This window comes from Canis lupus, chromosome 29, assembly GCF_048164855.1.
Source record: "Canis lupus baileyi chromosome 29, mCanLup2.hap1, whole genome shotgun sequence".
Lineage (NCBI taxonomy): Eukaryota > Metazoa > Chordata > Mammalia > Carnivora > Canidae > Canis > Canis lupus.
Window position 1 is genome coordinate 6,620,773 of NC_132866.1, and position 19,793 is coordinate 6,640,565.

Consider the following 19,793-nt stretch of genomic DNA (forward strand, 5'->3'; position numbering starts at 1 on the left):
TGCACACAGTACAGCACAAAGAGAAGTTGTTTCACTGATGAGATCCTAACTTTTATTTTATTAGTATAAAATGGAGCTTGCTCATTTTATAGCTTATGATTTTCCTGGCTGCCTCAAATTCCTTTTTGAAGCAGACAGGATATAAATTTAAAATAAATACAATTATGACTTTGCTTGAGAAAAAAAAAGCCAGTCTACTTATTTAAAATATAAAAAGACATCATAGTTGTAGATACATTTCTGCTCAGTAGAGTAGAACTACAATGAGTAAAGTCTTTTCCCCAAAATTGTGTATGCTCGAAAAGCAACAAAAATATTTTCAAGCCTGACTTAACCCTTACCTGCATATTTTATCGTGGAGGAGATAAAACTGTTATCCATGCCTCTAAGCAACTGGCTATTGCTAAGCTTGCTCTGCCCCCAGAGTGTTTTGCGTTCAACTGCCCTATTCACAGTATTTCCCTAAATTTAGGTAGCACATTACCATCTCCCAAACTCATTTACAGTCTCAGAGTGGTCCAAGTCTCCATGATCTAGAGGCCTCGTTCCTGGTGAAACTAAAGGAAGGCAGGTAAGAGCCCAAGCAAGGGGGTAACCTGGGAGAAAGGCACCCAGGTGCTCAGATGGCAGGCCAGGGCCGTGTCCACCCACAGCTACTCCTATCTGTGCACTGTTCCACTTGACACATATTACAGCACCTACTGTGTGTCAGCTACTTAAAGAGCTTATAGTCTAGCTATCACATGGATGAACCTAGAAAACATGCTGAGAGAAAGAGGCCAGCAGGAAACTCCACAGATTATATGATTCCACCTGTACGAAATCTGTAGAGACGGAACACAGATGAGTGGCACCTGGGGGAGGAGAGAAGACTAGGGGATGGGGAACAGGTAAGGTATGTGGGGTTTCTTTGGAGGGCAATAAAAATGTTTAATATTGATTGTGGTGGTAGATTCACAACTCTGTGAATATAAAACCACTGAATTGTACATTTTAAATGGGCAAATTGTAGAGTGAAGTATATTTTAATTAAGTTATTTTTTAAAAAACTAAACAGAGTGACTGGAGAAGCCACACACCTCCTGCCCTCGAAGAGGTGGATGTGGACCTACTCTTTCCCAGATGTCCCTTGCACACTGGCCGCCTCTGTGCACATGGCCACATTCCCCAAAGGCAGGACCAGCCCTGGCTCTGGAGACATCCCCGGGGATCGCAGGAAGCCACATCAGCACCTCCTCATCCAGCTCCAATCTTGTTGAAAGTGTGGATTATGCAGCATGGGTGTGTGGTTTAAGTAGGATCATCCCTTCAGTGTCCTTTCATTGCCAGACACAAAGCTCTATTAGGAACCGTGACAGCAACCCCAGAGGAAGGACACATAGCGTGGAACCCTTGGAAGGCACAGATGCCCTTCAGTACAGGGGATCCAGTTACTTCTAACACCATCCCCCCCCCCCAACCCTGTGCCCTTGGCTACACCCAGCTCTGAGAAGTTCCTGGAAGCCTCCTGCGAGGCATGCCCCGGGTCGTGCAGATGCACTCAGCAGATATATGGTTGAAACAACCTCATTCCAGAAACTTACCAGTAGAAAATTTGATGCAACATTCACCCTGCCTTAATGAGCCACACTCTTTCCACCTCCCTTGTCCACACAGGCAGGTTGCCCTGCTTGCAACCTGCCTTCTGCACCTCTTCCAGGTTGGCATCTTATATACATCTTTGCAGGTCAAGGCTGGTCAGTCATTCCTTCTGTGTTCTCTTAAAGTCCAGGGCACTCATTTTGTGATATGACTGGTCTTTTATGAGTCAGGGCCCCGCTGTCTTCCTGTAGCCCCAACCCAGGGCTCCGTGCCCATGGAGGTGCCATCCCGCAGGGGTTATTCCACTTGAATTGAGTTGAGTCATTTAACAAGCAGAGTCTTGGATGAGGAGCATGTAGGCAGAAGCGACAGTGCTACTTCCAAAAGCCTGAAAAGAAAAAGAAGCATGTTTCTTCAGTGATATCAAATGAGACAAAGGAAAGAAGAAACCGCCTGAGGTCAACAACCATCAGAGTGGAAGATTTCCACTGGAGCGCGATGGAATAATCAAGATTTATTTTTTAAATATTGTTATTAAATAAACATTATAGAAACTTTTGCATATCCAACTTATTTATAGCTTAAGGCATGAAAAACTACATTAGTATGTTGAATTATAAGAATTCACTGCAGCTTGCTAGCTGACAGCACGTCAAATTATTTGCAAATATTTTCTGGAACAGTAACCTTGAAGGATGCCAGCCCCATTCAGTGTAACCTTATCACAAGACAGGAAGGGAGCGTGGAGACGGGTCCAAGGCAAAGGACGCTCTAGTTCTCTGCAACCTCTGTCGGCTGTTTGAACAAGCAGCTTATCCCCCATCTCCGCCAAGAGCCTTGCTTGGATCTCTTGGGCATTTACATCTCTCTCTGCTGCACTTTAAAAAGATGCTATGCAGAGGGCCCCCTTGAGAAATTGTGCTCTGGGCAGGAATTTGTGAGTACATTAGTCACATTTAAGAGGCTTTATATCCTCCAGTCTGCAATAACATAGTTCTGTGAAAATTATGTAATCATTTTAACAAAGAGTCTCTAATTGACATGAAAAGGCAAAGTCAAAATAAAAATGAATTTCAACGTGAGCAGGACAGACTCCTCATTCTCACCCCAACCCCCCCGGAGCAGGGTGGGGGAGACTAGCACACCAGGACCTCTCCGTAGCTCTTGGCCTCGTGAAAACGGCAGTGCCAGATTCCTCCAGGGAGTGATTTTTCTTTAATATCCAATATCTCTACCTTTCAAACACCTCAAATGTGTTCCTTTTCTTCTAATATTCAACATTATCTTCGGTACTTTAAATATCTTTCTTTCCACCAAGAAAAATATCTTTCTTTTGATGAAAAGCTATTATGGCCCATTTAAATAATCATGAAGTGGTTGGGTGGTTTAAAAATTATATCTAGATCATTTAGCAAGGTTGGCACAACACCTGACTTCGAAAATCAGCGTTTTGCCAAATATTTTAGCCATATCACAGTTGCTAAGCTAACGAGAAAATGTTAATCGCTTGGCACAAATGTGGCCATGTTAAAATTAAACAAAATTGATTGCCTTCAAAATAACCTTTTGTTTTTGTCTCCAAAAACCTGCTTTGCACATTTGGTATAGGTACGAACTCATTGCTCATCCTGACACTAACATCTTTCATGTCTTAAACAGGTTCTGTGTTTTTCTTTGTTCTCTCATCAATAACAGTGAGCCCATATTTCACTACCATTCAGTGAATTCAACAGTTGCTTTGGTCCCTTCTATTTGCTCTCGATGCGATGCTGGTAGATGTAACCATAGTCGGCCTTGCCCAAGCATGACCACTGTGGGAAATTAAGCGCTTCCAGGGAGGAAATAATAGCGTATCTACTGTATCTAGTGCCCTGTTGCTACAGTATACCATTTCCAAATGAGTTTATGAATTAAAATAAAAGCACACATAATTATTTCACTTGGCTTATCCATTCTAATATGTTCTCAACAATATATTTTTCAAAAGCAAATCTACACAGCTGCTGTACATCTGACCCTGTGGTGAGCATAAAAGGGGGACAAGGTATAGCCTCCTGCCCACCAAATGGGTTCATGAGCTAGTTTCAGAAGACAAAGCATACAGTTCGTACCACTGTGAACCGTAATGAGCACCATAAAAATCATACCAGAGGCACAAGAAATGTCTCAGGAGAAGAGAGGAGGAAACGAAATTCATCGAACACCTGCTATGTGCCAACATGTTTCACACATTCGATGAGTCTCAGTGTAGGTACCCCGTGACACCCCAGTGGCACCCCATGACACACATCCAAGGGGGCTGTGGGAAAATGTACAAGCCACAGAAAATATCTGAAACTGCTCACCACTTGGGAGAAGCTTTTTATCATGTATGTCCGTGTAATTTTTTTAGATTAACACACGTATTTTGCTTTCAGTGAAAACTTGTTGAACGTACGTACATACACCTGAGCCTACTCCTGATCTACTGGATCAGAATCTCTCACGTTCTCCATTAAGAATTACCAGCCTATATTGATTATACTACCTCTAGTAACTCATTTAGTCCTTTATCATTGAGGAGATTAAGGCTCAGAGATGTCAAGACATTTGCTCAAGACAACAATGTCGATGAGGGGCAGAGACAGAATTTGGACACCTGGTCTCTCCGAGTCTGTTGAGATGACCACGTGGGTTTTGTCCTTTATTTCATTATTATGGTGCGTTTTCAGGTGTTGAACCAACCGTGCATTCATTCCTAGGATAAATCCCACCTGGTCACAATGTATAAACTTTCCCATATGTGGCTGGATTTGGTTTGCCAGTATTTTGTTAAGACTTTTTATATCTATACTCAGAGAGGATATTGGTTTATAGTTTTCTTGTGATGTCGTTGTCTGGTTTTGATATCAGGGAAATACTGACGTCTAGAATGATTTGGGAAGTGTTCTCCACTCTTCTACACTTGGAAGACTTACCAAAGACCCGGTGTTAATTCTTCCTTAAGGTTTGTGGAAATTACCAGTGAAGCCAACTGGTTCTGGGCTTTTCTTCAGGGGAAGTTTTTTATTACTAATTCAATCCCTTTATATTCAGATTTTCTATTTTTTTAAGTTAGTTTTAGAAATTTCTGTCCTTACGGGAATTTGTCCACTTCACCTAGGTTATCTGACCTTTTGGTGTACAATTATTCATAGTACTACCAAATTGTCCTTTTTCTTAGTGGTAATGTCTCCTTTCAAACCTGTTTTTGGTAATTTGAGTCTTTTTTTTTTTTTTTGTCAGTCTAAAGATTTTCCTTTTTTTTTTTTTTATCTATTTGGTCTTCATTGATCTTCTCGATTGTTTTTCTATTTTCTATTTCATTTATGTCAGCTCCAATCTTTATTATTTTCCTTCTTCTGCTAGCTTTGGATTTAGTTTTCTCTTCTTTTTATAGTTTCCTAAGGGGGCCATTTAGGTTATTGATTCAGGATATTTTTTCTTCTCTAATATAGGTATTTCTTGTTGTCTAAGCACTATCAGTTTTTTTTTTTTTTTGGAGTTCAATTTGCCAACATATAGCATAATACCCAGTGCTCATCCCATCAAATGCCCCCCTCAGTGCGCATCATCCAGTCACCCCAACACCCTGCCCACCTCCCTTGCCACCACCCCTTGTTCATTTCCCAGAGTTAGGAGTCTCTCATGTTCTGTCTCCCTCTCTGATATTTCCCACTCATTTTCTCTCCTTTCCCCTTTATTCCCTTTCACTATTTTTTATATTCTCTGAATGAATGAGACCATATATTCTTTGCCCTTGTCCGATTGACTTGCTTCACTCACCATAATACCCTCCCATATTGAAGCAAATGGTGGGTATTTGTCGTTTCTAATGGCTGAGTAATATTCCATTGGATACATAGACCACATCTTCTTTATCCATCATCTGTCGATGGCCACCAAGGCTCCTTCCACAGTTTGGCTATTGGGGACATTGCTGCTATGAACATCGGGGTGCAGGTGTCCCGGCATTTCACTGCATCTGTATCTTTGGGGTAAATCTCCAGCAGTGCAATTGCTGGGTCGTAGGGCAGTTCTATTTTTAACTCTTTGAGGAACCTCCACACAGTTTTCCAGAGTGGCTGCATCAGTTCCCATTCCCACCAACAGTGTAAGAGGGTTCCCTTTTCTCCGCATCCTCTCCAACATGTGTTGTTTCCTGTCTTGTTAATTTTCATCATTCTTACTGGTGTGAGGTGGTATCTCATTGTGGTTTTGATTTGCATTTCCCTGATGGCAAGTGATGTGGAGCATTTTCTCATGTGCTTGTTGGCCATGTGTCTTCCTCTGTGAAATTTCAGTTCATGTCTTTTGCCCATTTCATGATTGGATTGTTTGTTTCCTGGCTGTTGAGTTTAATAAGTTCTTTGTAGATCTTGGATATCTGATATGTCATTTGCAAATATCTGCTCCCATTCTGTAGGTTGTCTTTTAGTTTTCGTGACTGTTTCTTTTGCTGTGCAGAAGCTTGCTATCTTGATTAAGTCCCAATAGTTCATTTTTGCTTTTGTTTCCCTTGCCTTCATAGATGTGTATTGCAAGAAGTTGCTGTGGCCAAGTTCATAAAGGGTGTTGCCTGTGTTCTCCTCTAGGATTTTGATATAGATTTTTTTCTAACATTTAGATCTTTCATCCATTTTGAGCTTATCTTTGTGTATGGTGTAAGAGAATGGTCTAGTTTCATTCTTCTGCATGTGGCAGTCCAATTTTCCCAGCACCGTTTATTGAAGAGATGGTCTTTTTTTCCAGTGGATAGTCTTTCCTGCTTTGTTGAATATTAGTTGACCATAGAGTTCAGGGCCCATTTCTGGATTCTGGATTCTGTTCCATTGATCTATGTGTCTGTTTTTGTGCCAGTACCACACTGTCTTGAAGATCACTGCTTTGTAGTACAACCTGAAATCTGGCATTGTGATGCCCCCAGCTCTGGTTTTCTTTTTTAATATTCCCTTGGATATTTGGGGTCTTTTCTGATTCCACACAAATCTTAAGATGATTTGTTCCAACTCTCTGAAGAAAGTCCATGGTATTTTGATAGGGATTGCATTAAATGTGTAAATTGCCCTGGGTAACATTGACATTTTCACAATGTTAATTCTTCTAATCCATGAGCATGGGATATTTTTCCATACCTTTGTGTCTTCCTCAATTTCTTTCAGAAGTGTTCTGTAGTTTTTAGGATATAAATCCTTTACCTCTTTGGTTAGGTTTATTCCTAGGTATCTTATGCTTTTGGGTGCATTTGTCAAGGGATTGATTCCTTAATTTATCTTTCTTCAGTCTCATTGTTAGTGTATAGAAATGTCACTGATTTCTGGGCATTGATTTTGTATCCTGTCACACTGCCAAATTGCTGTATGAGTTCTAGCAATCTTGGGGTGGAGTCTTTTGGGTTTTCTATGTACAGTATCATGTCATCTGCGAAGAGGGAGAGTTTGACTTCTTCTTTGCCAATTTGAATGCCTTTTATTTCTTTTTGTTCCCTGATTGCTGAGGCTAGGACTTCTAGTACTATGTTGAATAGAGAGTGGACATCCCTATCGTGTTCCTGATCTTAGGGGAAAGGCTCCCAGTGTTTCCCCATTGAGAATGATATTTTCTGTGGGCTTTTCATAGATGGCTTTTAAGATGCTGAGCAATGTTCCCTCTATCCCTACACTCTCAAGAGTTTTGATCAGGAATGGATGGTGTATTTTGTCAAATGCTTTCTTTACATCTATTGAGAGGATCATATGGTTCTTATGGTTCATATGGATCATATGGTTCTCGTTGATATGATCTATCACATTGATTGCTTTACAAGTGTTGAACCAGCCTTGCATCCCGGGGATAAATCCCACTTGGTCATGGTGAATAATCTTCTTAATGTACTATTGGATCCTATTGGCTAGTACCCTGTTGAGAATTTTTGCATCTGTCTTCATCAGGGATATTGGTCTATAATTCTCCTTTTTGGTGGGGTCTCTGTCTGGTTTTGGAATTAAGGTGATGCTGGCCTCATAGAACGAGTTTGAAAGTACTCCATCCCTTTATATCTTTTGGAACAGCTTTAGTAGAATAGGTATTGTTTCTTCTTTAAATGTTTGATAGAATTCCCCTGGGAAGCCATCTGGCCCTGAACTTTTGTGTCTTGGGAGGTTTTTGATGACTGCTTCAATTTCCTCCCTGGTTATTGGCCTGTTCAGATTTTCTATTTCTTCCTGTTCCAGTTTTAGTAGTTTGTGGCTTTCCAGAAATGTGTCCATTTCTTCTAGATTGCCTAATTTATTGGTGTATAGCTGTTCATAATATGTTTTTTAAATTGTTTGTATTTCCTTGGTATTGGTTGTGATCTCTCCTTTTTCATTTGTGATTTTATTAATTAGAGTCTTTTCTCTTTTGTTTTTAATAAGGCTGGCTAATGGTTTATCTATCTTATTAATTCTTTCAAAGAACCAACTCCTAAAAAAAGAAAAAAGGAACCAACTCCTGATTTTGTTGATCTGTTCTACAGTTCTTCCGGTCTCTATTTCATTGAGTTCTGCTCAAATCTTTATTAACTCTCTTCTTCTGCTGGGTGTAGGTTTTATTTGCTGTTCTTTCTTCAGTTTCTTTAGGGTCTAAGCACTATCATCGCTGTGTGCCATAGGTTTGGGTATGTTGTGTTTTTGTTTTCAGCCATTCAAAGGATTTTTCTGATTTCACTTGTGATTTCTGGTTTGATCCACTGGTTATTTGGAATGTGTTGTGTAACTCCCACATATGTGTATATTTCCCAAATTATCTTGTTATTGATTACCAATTTCAATCCATTTTTGTACGATTTCAAGCCTTATAAATTTATTGAGTCTTGTTTTGTGACCTTACATATGGTCTATCTTGGAGAATATTCCATTTTGTAGTTGAGAGGAATGTGTGTTCTGCTTCTGGGGGGAATGTTCTGTAGATGTCTGCTAGGTCTACTAGGTTTACAGCATTGTTCAAGCCTTCTATTTCCTTGTTTATCTTCTGTCTGGCTGTCTCTGTTATTGAAAGTGAGGCATTTAGGTCACCAACTATCATTGCCAAATTGTTTCTCTCTTCAATTCTGTTAGCTTTTGTTTCATGCATTCTGGAAACCTATGTTAGGTGCATAAATGTTTATTGCTGTTATACTTTCTTGACTTCATGAACTTTTATCACTATAAAATGTCCTTCTTTGTCTCTAGTAACAGTTTGGGACTTAAAGTTTATTTTTTCTGATATTAGTATAGCCACTCCAGTTCTTTTTTTAATTACTGTTGGCATGGTATATTTTTTTCCATCGCTTGATTTTCAACCTATTTTTGTCTTTAAACCTAAAAGATGTCTCCTACAGAAGGTGTGCAGTAGAATCTTTTTTAAATCCATTTTTCCAACATTTGCCTTTTAATTGGAGTTTTAATCTATTTACATTTAATATAATTACTGATAAGATGGGATTTATATCTGCTATTTTTCTATTTCCCTTATCTATGTCTTCTGTCTCTTTTGTTCCTCTGTTCCTCCATTATCTCCTTTTCTACGTTAAATATTTCTCACATACTATTTTAATTCCATTGTCACTAACATTCTTTAAAATGTTGTTATTTTCTTACTGGTTGCCCTAGGGATCATAATTAACATCTTAATTTACAACTTAAATCACAACAATTTGGATTAATATCAACTTAATTTTAATATTATACAAAAAATGTGCCTATATAGTTCCAATCTCTCCCCCATCCTTTGTGCTGTTATTAGTATACAAATGACATCATTATACATTTTATGTCAATTAACACAAATTTATAACTATTGCTTTAGGCAGTTCTTTTATATCAGATATGAGAAGACTTAAAAGTACATTAATAGTCTCTTTTATATTTACTTGTATAATTACCTATGTCAGTATTCTTTATTTTTTCATATGGATTCAAGTTGCTGCCTAGAATCTTCATTTCAGACTCGAGGACTCCTTTTAGTATTTCTTGTGGAGCAGATCTGTTTCAAACAAAATGACTCAGTTTTTGTTTTCTGAGAATATTTTAACTTCTCTATCATTTTCAAAGGATAATTTGCTAGATTTAATTTTGCTTTATAGTCTTTTTTAAACATTATTTTATTATTATTTTTATTATTATTATTATTTTGAGAGAGAGAGAGAGCACATGAGCAGGGGGAGGGGAAGGAGAGGGAGAGAGAATCCCAAGTGGGCTCCACGCCCAGCACAGAACTTGATGCAGGGCTCAATCCCATGACCCTGAGATCACAACCTGAGCTGAAACCAAGAGTCAGACGTTCAACCAACTAAGCCATCCAATTGTCCCCTTGGTACCTTTTCTTTTGGCACTTTAAATATGTCATCCCACTGTTCTCTGGACACCACAGTTTCTGATGAAAATTCAGGTGTTAATCTTATTGAAGATCCTCTGTATGTAATGAGTTGCTTCTTTTTGCTGCTTTTAAGAGTCTCTCTTTGTTTTTGGCTTTCAATAGTTTGATTATGATGTGGTTAGCTGTGACTCTGAGTGTATCCTAGTTCAAATTCATAGACCTTCTTGAATATGTAGATTAATGTTTTTCATCAAATTTGGGAAGTTTTTGGCCATGATTTCTTCAAATATTCTTCTCACCCCTTTTTTCCGCTCTCCTTCTGGGATTTTCAGTATGAATATGTTGCATGGAGTCCTACAGATCTCTGTTTATTCTTCTTCATTCTTTTCTTTTCTTTTTTTTTTCTGTCCTCTGACTGGAAGATCTCAGTTGACCTATCTTCAAGCTTTATGATTCTTCCCTCTGCCTATTCAAATCTGTAATTGAGCCCCTCTACTATATTTTTCATTTCAATTATTGTACTTTTCAAATCCAAAACTTCTATTTGTTTCTTTCTCATAATTTCTGTCCCTACTTGATATTCTCTATTTGGCAAGGCATCATTCACGTACTTTCATTTAGTTTATACATGATATTTTAGTCATTAAATATATTTTAAATGAATAATTAAAAGCCTTTATCTAGTAAATCCAATATCTGGGCTTTCTCAGAGACAGATTCTATTGCCTTTGTCCCCTCCTGTATTTGGACCACAATTTCTTGTTTATTTGCAAGCCTTGTGTTTGTTTGTTTGTTTGTTTGTTTGTTTCTGAAAACTAGACATTTAACATAATACAATGTAGCTGACTCTGGAAATCAGTCTCCCCCCTCCCCAGGATTTGCTGTTCTTGCTGTTTATCATGGTTGCTGTTGGCTTTTCATTGGCTTTTCTGAACCAATTCTGTAAAGTCTTATTCTTTGTTATGTGACTAAAGTCTGCACAGTTGGCTTAGTGGCCAACTAATCACAGGGCAGAGATTTCCTTAAATGCCTAGAGCCAATAAATCTCCCAGTCTTTTATGGCTCTGTGCGCACTCCTTCAACACTCAACCAGGCAGTTTACAACTCTGTCTTAGCCTCACTTCCGGCTCGAGCAGAGCCTCAAAGCTCTTCAAAGTTGAGAGCTTAGAACCTTGTCAGGTCTTTCCTGAGCACAGGCGTAGCCCTAGACTTGTGTACATCCCTACATATGTGTACAGACTTCCAGATTCCTAACAATATATCAGAGATTTCCAAAGCCCTGTGGACATCTGATTTCCTAGATTTTTCTTCAAAACCTTTTGTTGTGTATTATTTGCCCCAACTGTTATCCATCACCTCATGAGTACTCACTCTGTGCCAGACACTGTGCTGGGTACCTGGAGATGGAGTTCACACCATAGATAAGGAGATGGCATTACAGCTGGGTTTCATGAACAACATGGGCAGAGTAACAGTGGGATGCTGGGAAAGTCCAAGGGAGAGACATTCAATGAAGTTCGGGGTAGAGGCAGGCTTCCAGAAAAGGCAGCATCCTCCCTGAGCTTTAAGGGACAAATGGTCTTGCTAAGAATTGGTGGGGAGTAGTGGTCATGTGTTAGCCTGTTCAGGCTGCCATCATAACAAAATATCACAGATTTGGTGGCTTAAACAACACAAATTTACTTCCTCACCCTCCTGGAGACAGGAAGTCCAAGATCAAGGTATTAGCAGCTTGGTTTACTCTGAGGGGACTCTCTTTCTGACTTGTACTCAGCCAGCTTACTGTCCTCACATGGCCTTTCCTTTGTACACACGCACACACACACACACACACACACACACACACACACACTGTTTCTCTTCCTTTTCTTATAAGAACACCAATTCTTTTGGATCAAGGACCCATCTTATGACTCCATTTAACCTTAATTACTTTTTAGAGTCCCTATCTCCAAAGACAGTCACCTCGGGAGTTATGGCTTCAACATACGAATTTTGGGAGGATACAGTTCAGTCCATAGCAGATAATAATTCAACAAAAGTTTGGAAACGAGAGGGAACATTGACATGATTTGATTTATGTTTTCTGCTTCACTGACGAATTTCTCCTCCCAGCTCATCCTGGTTTTCTGAGTTGATGTGTCCTTGTTTCACTGTTCTGAAATAAAGGAATATACAGAAGTCTTTTAATTGCCTGTATTTATTTAAAAATACCTCTAATGAACCTAAAGAATACTTTAAAGAAAAAAAAATATCACTGGGATAGACATAAATGACTACTAAAGCATTAAAGTATTTTAAGTTCCAAGGTACTTACATATACTAAAGGATTGTGCTCCTTTCCACAGTGTACACTTGTGATTAGGAAGCACAACCCAGCTGGGACTACATTTCCCAGCCCTCCTTGTATCCAGATGGGGCCATATGACACCCTCAGGCCAATCAAATGTGAGTGGAAATAGACTCACCTCCAGACTAGGAAGTTAGATCATGGCTCTTTACCCATCACTGAATGGAGAGGCTTCCAAAGCCCTAGAGGAGGGAATCACCATGAGCTGGAAGGAGACTGGGTCCCTGAATGCCTGCATTGGACTTGCTATGAGCAAAAATTCACTTCTAGTTCATGAAGCCACTGAGGTTTCAGTTTCTTTTTTGTAACTACCTGATTCATCCTTAACTAATATAATCACCATAACCCCAAACTTGTTCTTTTTTTCACATATTTCCTTCTAGTTATTATTGGCACTGATCTATTTTTACATAGCTGGAGGCATGGTTACAGATCATTTTTTATTTTTATTTTTTAAACATATAGATTTTTTTAAAATTTTCCTGGTCCATCTATTCATTTCATTTTTAGGGCCTAGATAATATTTCACTAAATAAGCATATCCCCAGTTGTTGAACATTTGGTTGTTTCCAATTGTTACTTGAAAGTATTATAAAGCACCTGTTAGTCTGACACTGGGCAAGGAAATATGCCAGACAAATGATCCAGCAAGATAACACTACAGATGTCGAAAAGAGGAGCAAACACCAGAAGAAGGGATATAGGCGAGGAGATAAAAGGAAGTGATTCCTATAATAAGCCCCTCAAGAATAGCTGCATTTGGAGAATAGGAATTCTCAATCCACACATGACAAGTCTCTTAAGTGTGGGACATGGGATTCAATCAGATATGGTCTCTCGGCTAATGTGACAGGTCATCAAATATTTATCACGTTAGACCTTGGAGAGGCAAAGTTGACATAGAAAAAAAGTTTTAGAACCAAAAGACTGGATTGAAATCCACTTCCAGATGGAAGTGCCTTTATTCCCTAGGAGGCCTCTGTTTTGTCTCTACAGCAGGACTATATCACTTATATAGGTGAAAATGTTTGGTAAACTGTAAATTGGCAAAGCATATGCATGCAGACAATATTTTGAAATATTGTTCAGCATACTTTCCCTCTAGGCAGTTCCTAGGTTTTCCATTTGAGTTTCAACACAGACTTCTGAATGTCCATGCCCACCATTGTTTGAGCTCCAGCCTTGCCTTTGGTTTGTAAGCATCAGAGGCTAGAGAGAAATGGCTCTGGGGATTTCTAAAAACATGACAAATCTGGTTGGGGCTCAGTCGATTGCCCAACTGGTGATTTGGCTCAGGTCATGATCTCACAGTCATGAAATCAAGCCCCAAGCTGGGCTCTGCCCTCAGCAGGGAGTCTATTTTGGCCTTCTCCCTCTACCCCTCCCCACTGGTGTTCTTTCTCTCTAAAATAAATAAATTAATTTTTAAAAAGTAAAAACCTGAAATCTGGTGGACTAGGATATGAACTGTAGCAGAGAGAAGGATGTATGCCAGTAGCACAGTTCTCCTGCACCCTGGGTGGCATGGGACAGGCTAAGAGAACTGGAGGAGGGGGCTGGGGTCTAAAGGCTGGTGAGGTTCCTCTTCTCACCCAATGCCCCGGGTGCCATCTGGGATTTCCTGAATGGTTCCGGAGACCCAAAATTAGATAATACAAAATTGTTCCCCATTGGCACTCTGAGGGGAAAGAGTCTTTTCTTTTTTAAAAAGATTTTATTTATTGGGCAGAGGGAGAAGCCGACTCCCTTTGAGCAAGGAGCCTAAGGGAGGTGGGGCGCAATTCCAGGACCCTCAGATCCTCACCTGAGCCAAATGCAGACACTTAACTGACTGAGCCACCCAGGCGCCCAGAGGAGAAAGAGTCTTAAAGCACCATGACTGCACAACCATGGACAGAAGGGAGAACTCCTTATTCCTCAGGGCTTTGGAAACTGAAAACTCCCCTCATATCTGAATGCAGTGCAAGAGGACTGTGCTGTGCCGGGTCCCTGACTAGGGCGCCAGGGCGAGGCTGCCAGTGGGCTCCCCAGCCTGGCAGGGCAGGAGGATGTAAGGCCCTTCCCAGGATGAGCCCCCCATAAAAACTGGGTTGGGGTGAGGCATGTCAGAGCCTGCCAGTTTTCACCCCCCCACCCCCCACCCCCGGCCAACCAGAGAGGACCCAGCACAGCAGAGGCTGGTGCCCTAGAACCTGTACAGGAGAGGGGAGGGGGTGAGAATGTAGAGCTGCCTCATGTGGGCACGAGCAATTCCTCCGATCTCCACGAGTTAGGGGTTTGAAACAAGTTCCTTCCCAATATCCAGAAAGTGATCATCCTTGCGTATCCGAGTTTGCCTGCAATATATGAAAATACGTGAATGCTGTCTTTCTTTGCAGAGTGCTTTGCAAATTGTAATGCAAATGTTTAGTATCACTATTAATTGCTACAGTAGAGCTATATTCACTTACTCAGTAAATATTTGTTGTCTACTAAACGTCAGGCACCAGTGAGGCTATTGAAGGTAGGGAAGGGAGCAAAGCAGCAAAATCCCTGCCCCGGAGAGGTTCGGGTCTGGGGCGGTGGGCTCGAGCTAGGGAGAGTGCCAAGCATGTCAGCTGGTGGCAAGTGCTATGAGGAAAATAAGGCAGGGGGTGCCAAGGCCGGCAGGGAAGCCTTCCCTGAGCAGGTGTCCCCAGAGCCGAGGGACCAGGCTCCAGGCCTGTGAACCAGCCAGAGCCAGAGGCAGAGGTGCAGCAGGTGTGCGGCAGGAGGCAGGAGCCCGGCAGGAGCCCAGGCAGCCGGGCAGGAGCGGGGAGGAGGCCTTGCGGAAGAGAAGGGGAGGGGCCCAGCACTGGGAGGGGGCCCCGGGGCGTGGGGGCCGCGGGAGGGCTTGGGGCCCTGGAGGCACAGACGGGAAATGAAGTCAGGCAGTGGAGGGGGAGAGGAGCTCCGGCTCCTCCCCAGAGGGGCCTCTCCAGCGAGGAGGCCGGCGGGCGGGAGAGTGTAGACACGTGCCCTCCCTCAGACCTTGGTGAATCCTCTCCTTGATCATCATATTTGGTCTCTCCGATTTATTACAGTGTGGGGGGGGGGGAGACCAAAGATCCGGCAGGACTTCGCGGGGAGGGGGGCGGGAGGCGGGGAGGGGCCACCGTAATTTGTCCATTTTATAGCTCAGGACACACAAAAGACACTGGAAGATTTGCCCACGGTCATAAAGCAGAACAGTGGGGAGCAGGGCCAGATGTGAGGCCGCGTATTTCCAGCCCCGCCGCCCTCGCCCGACAGGTGCGGCTGCTGATGGGGGGCAGGGCCGGGGGGGGGGGGGGCGGAGGCTTCCCACCTGTGCAGGGGCCTGCGGGGGAGGTGCAGTAGCAGCGGGGGTCACAGGCTCCTCTCCCTCTCCCTCTCTCCCTCTGTCTCTCGCTCCTCCACCCCCCACCTCTGTCTCCCTCCCCCTCCCCCGTCCCCCCATCCTCCCTCCCTCCCCCCTCTCCCTCTCCCCTCCAGACCTGGAACGAGAACAGCGAACGTCAGGAGAGTCAGAAATAACAAACAAACGGCAATGAAGTGCTTTCCGGATGGTGGACGATGCTAACTGGCCTAGTGTAGCCGGGGAGGTGCGGCCCAAACGCCGACGGGAAGACCTGGGTCGCCCCGGCTCCAGGTGCGCGGGGCCCGGGGGCCAGCCTGCACCTGCCGCGCCCAGCGGGACGAGCCCGAGCCTCTGGCTTCCGCTGGATCGCACCCCCCCTACCCTAACGGAGACACCGCCACCGGCCCCCGGGGGGTGGGGGGGATAGATGGCCGGGGCGGGGGGCAGGGGGAAGCGGTGGCCACCACCCCCTCCCGCGCCCTCTCCGGGGCTCCCCAGGCTGACACCGCCCACGAAGCATCCCCTAGTGCATACACATCCCCGGAACGGCACGCTGCGGCCGGAGCAGCTTTGCATTTCATTTCATTTTGTTGCCCTTCGCCAATTGCTGTGCATCCCCCCCCCCCCACCTCCCTGACTCCTGCTGCCATCCCGTCTCTACACAGATCCCTGTCCTGACCCTTATTCTTTCTCCCTTCACGTCTCTGCCCTCAGCCAACTAATTTATTGATTGGCTTTTACCTAAGGCCAAATGAAGTTCTCCTTTATTGAGACAATTCCTCAAAGTCTGTAACTTGCACCGAACGACTTCACCCCTCGTTCGCTTTAATTAATGGAGAGCCACTCCCCAGGCGGCCCCGGTCCCCGCCCGCGTCCCCCGGCCACCGCGCCGCGCATGCTAATTTCCTCCCACCCCGCGGAGCCCCCAGCCACAGACTCGGAGAATGGTTTCATCCCCCTCTTCACGCAGGGAGTCGTTGCCTCCATAAGCACCACACGCCCTGCCCTTAAGAGATGGATGGACTGGGATCCTGGCTGGCCCAGCGGTTGGGCGCCTGCCCTGGGCCCAGGGCGTGACCTGGAGACCCTGGAGTCCCAGGATCGAGTCCTGCACCGGGGTCCCTGCAGGGAGCCTGCTTCTCCCTCTGCCTGTGTCTCTGCCTCTCTCTCTCTCTCTCTCCCTCTCTGTGTGTGTGTGTGTCTCATGAGTAAATAAAGAACATCTTAAAAAAAAAAAAAAGACATGGATGGACAGTGGATTTTGAGTCCCTTCTCTGTCCAACTGCACCAAGTAAAATCAAAAGATCACTGATACTCCGGCCGGAATTATTGTTTACCTAAGAGCTCCCTCTCTTTAAGATATTCAGGGGATTGAGTTTACACAGTTGGAGTGTAAACTAAATTTCTCACCACACCTTGCAGCTAGCCCCCTCTCTTTACTCACCTTTGTCTCTCTGCCTGGGAGGCTACACCTGAGGAATTCGAACACATTTCCCATGGGTGGGCCTCTTTGCCCCGTTGGAGACTTCCAAACTTCCGTCCTTTAAAATGAGTCTCAAAACGTGGGCAACACGTTTAAATCCCTTCATTTTACTAAAAGTCATTGTAAAATTACCATTCTGAAGTAGTACATGACGGGTTTTTGCTCTCTTATTAATGAAAAGACTAAAGCCACAAAAGACTAAAAGTTCACGAATTCTCTCTCGCGCTCATCTTACTCTCCCAAGTCACCAGCTTAAGAAAGAAGCAGGGCATTCTACCCAAAATTAGTGCAGGCTAACATGGAATAATTTGTTTTAAATCCCTTGAATGGCTAACGTATTCGCAGAGATCAAACATCCTTTTATAAGAAAAAGTAATCAGGGAAAAGTCTGCTCCCCACTCAATTTGCAATCACCCCCACCTCTCTACACAGGTTACCTCTGTTTTGAGATTCTTAATGTATTCCTCCAAGTTTCTTCACACAAACCAAGTAAGTAGAATATAGATCCTTCTACTGCCCCCACCCACCATACACACCTTTATGTAAAAAGTAGCGCACTATATATACTGTTCTCCCTTGCTTTTTTCCACACAGTGGTGTACCTTGGAGATCTTTCTTTACCTAAATAGAGATTGTGTGGATGCATCATCCATTTAACCAGCCATCTGTTGATGGACTTGGATTGTCTCCAGTCTTTGGCGATGATGGTGCTGCAGTGAACAACCTGACACATACACCATCCTGGCCTGTGGGCTAGAAGATTTGTACACAAATTCCCAGAACTGAAACTCAGGGTCACAGGGATAGACCTTTAAAATTTTGATGGATATTGCCAAACAGCCTCCAGAAGGTTTGCACCAACCCACACACCCAGCAGCCATGCATACATATGCCTGTTTCCCCACACCTTCACCAATAAAATGTTATCAAATATGTTTTTCTCCCAATCTAATAAATGAAAAATGGAGGCTCTTTTTCTATTTGCATTACTCTAATTATGAAGGAGGCTCAGCACTTTTTCATAGGTTTAGGAGGAACTTGCATTTCCCTTATTATAAACTGCTTGTATCATTTGCCTATTTTTCTATTGAGTTTTGGGTTTCTGTTTTATTGTTATCGATTCCCAGGAGCTCTTTACATATTCAGAAGGTTAGTCCTTTGCTACAGTGTGAATGATATGAATTACCATTTATCTGTTCGGTTTTTGGTTGTACTTTGGCTTTGCTTGGTAGGATTTTTGTTTGCTTTCTTTTATTGTATGGGGTGGTTGTGGTTGTTGTGCCATACAGGAGGCTTTTATTATTGTGTAGTCGAATTTATGGGTATTTTCTTGCTTTTGTGTCACAGAGTTTCTCTACTCCAAAGTTAAAAAGGAGTTCTCCTATTTTTCTTCTGGTAAATTTATGGTTTCCTGTTTTACGTATAAATCTTTGACTCATTTAGAATTTATCCTGATGTACGATGTAGAGTTTAGATCATTTATTTACTTTTCCAGATGGCTACTCTCCTGTCTCATCAGGTGACAAGCATTTTTGCTGCGTCATCCAAAAAGGAAACAAGTCATTACTGTCAGAGGCTTTTTTTTTTTTTTTTTGGAGTTCAATTTGCCAACATATAGCATAACACCCAGTGCTCATCCCATCAAGTGCCCCCCTCAGTGCCTGTCACCCAATCACCCTTGTCAGATGTTTTGTTTTTCATCCAAACACATAGAGACTTGAGGATCAATCCCTGAAGCATTCTCTTAGCTGTTTCCCTGCATCTCTGTCACTATCCGAACCTTGGGACTTCCTAGTCGTTGTGTTTGTCAAGTCCATCTTTCCAGTCACCCAGCCAGTTTTGCCTTTTGTCTTTTTAATTAAGCTTTTTCTTGAAGCATGGCACCAGTACAGACAGGCACACAGGTCATAAATTCCTTTACGAAGTGTCACAAAGTGAACACCTCAGATAACCACCCCGCTGGAGATCTAGGACATCACAGCACCCCAGAGTCTCTCTGTACTCCTTCCCAGTGTCTTGGCCTCCCCCCACCCAAGGGTAACGGCTCAGGATTTCTGTCACCACAGGTTGGTCTGCTTGTTGTTAAGGTATCACTTTAACACATCTACTCTTTTGCCTCTTTTTTCTCTTGCATTGTGCTTATGAGAGTCAAAGGTGTAGTTCTTCCTTTGTTCTTAGTGCTGTGTGTATGGTTGTGTGAATGTAACACGATGCATTTCTCCATTCTCATGCTGACATTCACATTGTTTCCAGTTCAGGACCATCACGAGGACCCTTGTTATCCACATTCTTGTCATGTCTTTTGATGCATCTATGTGAGCTCTACTGGGTAAATACCTCAGTGTGAGAGCCCTGCATTAAGATATGCATATGGTTAGCTCTGGTCTCTACAGCTATGCAAACTCAATTCAACAAAAATGTGGTCAGTTAAATCCACAGTTAAATGTAGTGGTTAATTTCTTGGTTCCCCACTGTGATCAAATACTTTAAATTATGTCTCTAACTACTCCCCCTAACCCTGAGATGGCATTCTCTTATTGCCCCCATTTTGTAGCTGATGAGGCTGAGGAGCATCACATTCTCTCAGTTGGGAATTTTTACTGATGAATTGTAAAACGCTAAAGCTGTCATGTTTAATAAAGCTATTTATCTACTCACCAATTTGGGTTTCACTCCTGTGTTTTAAA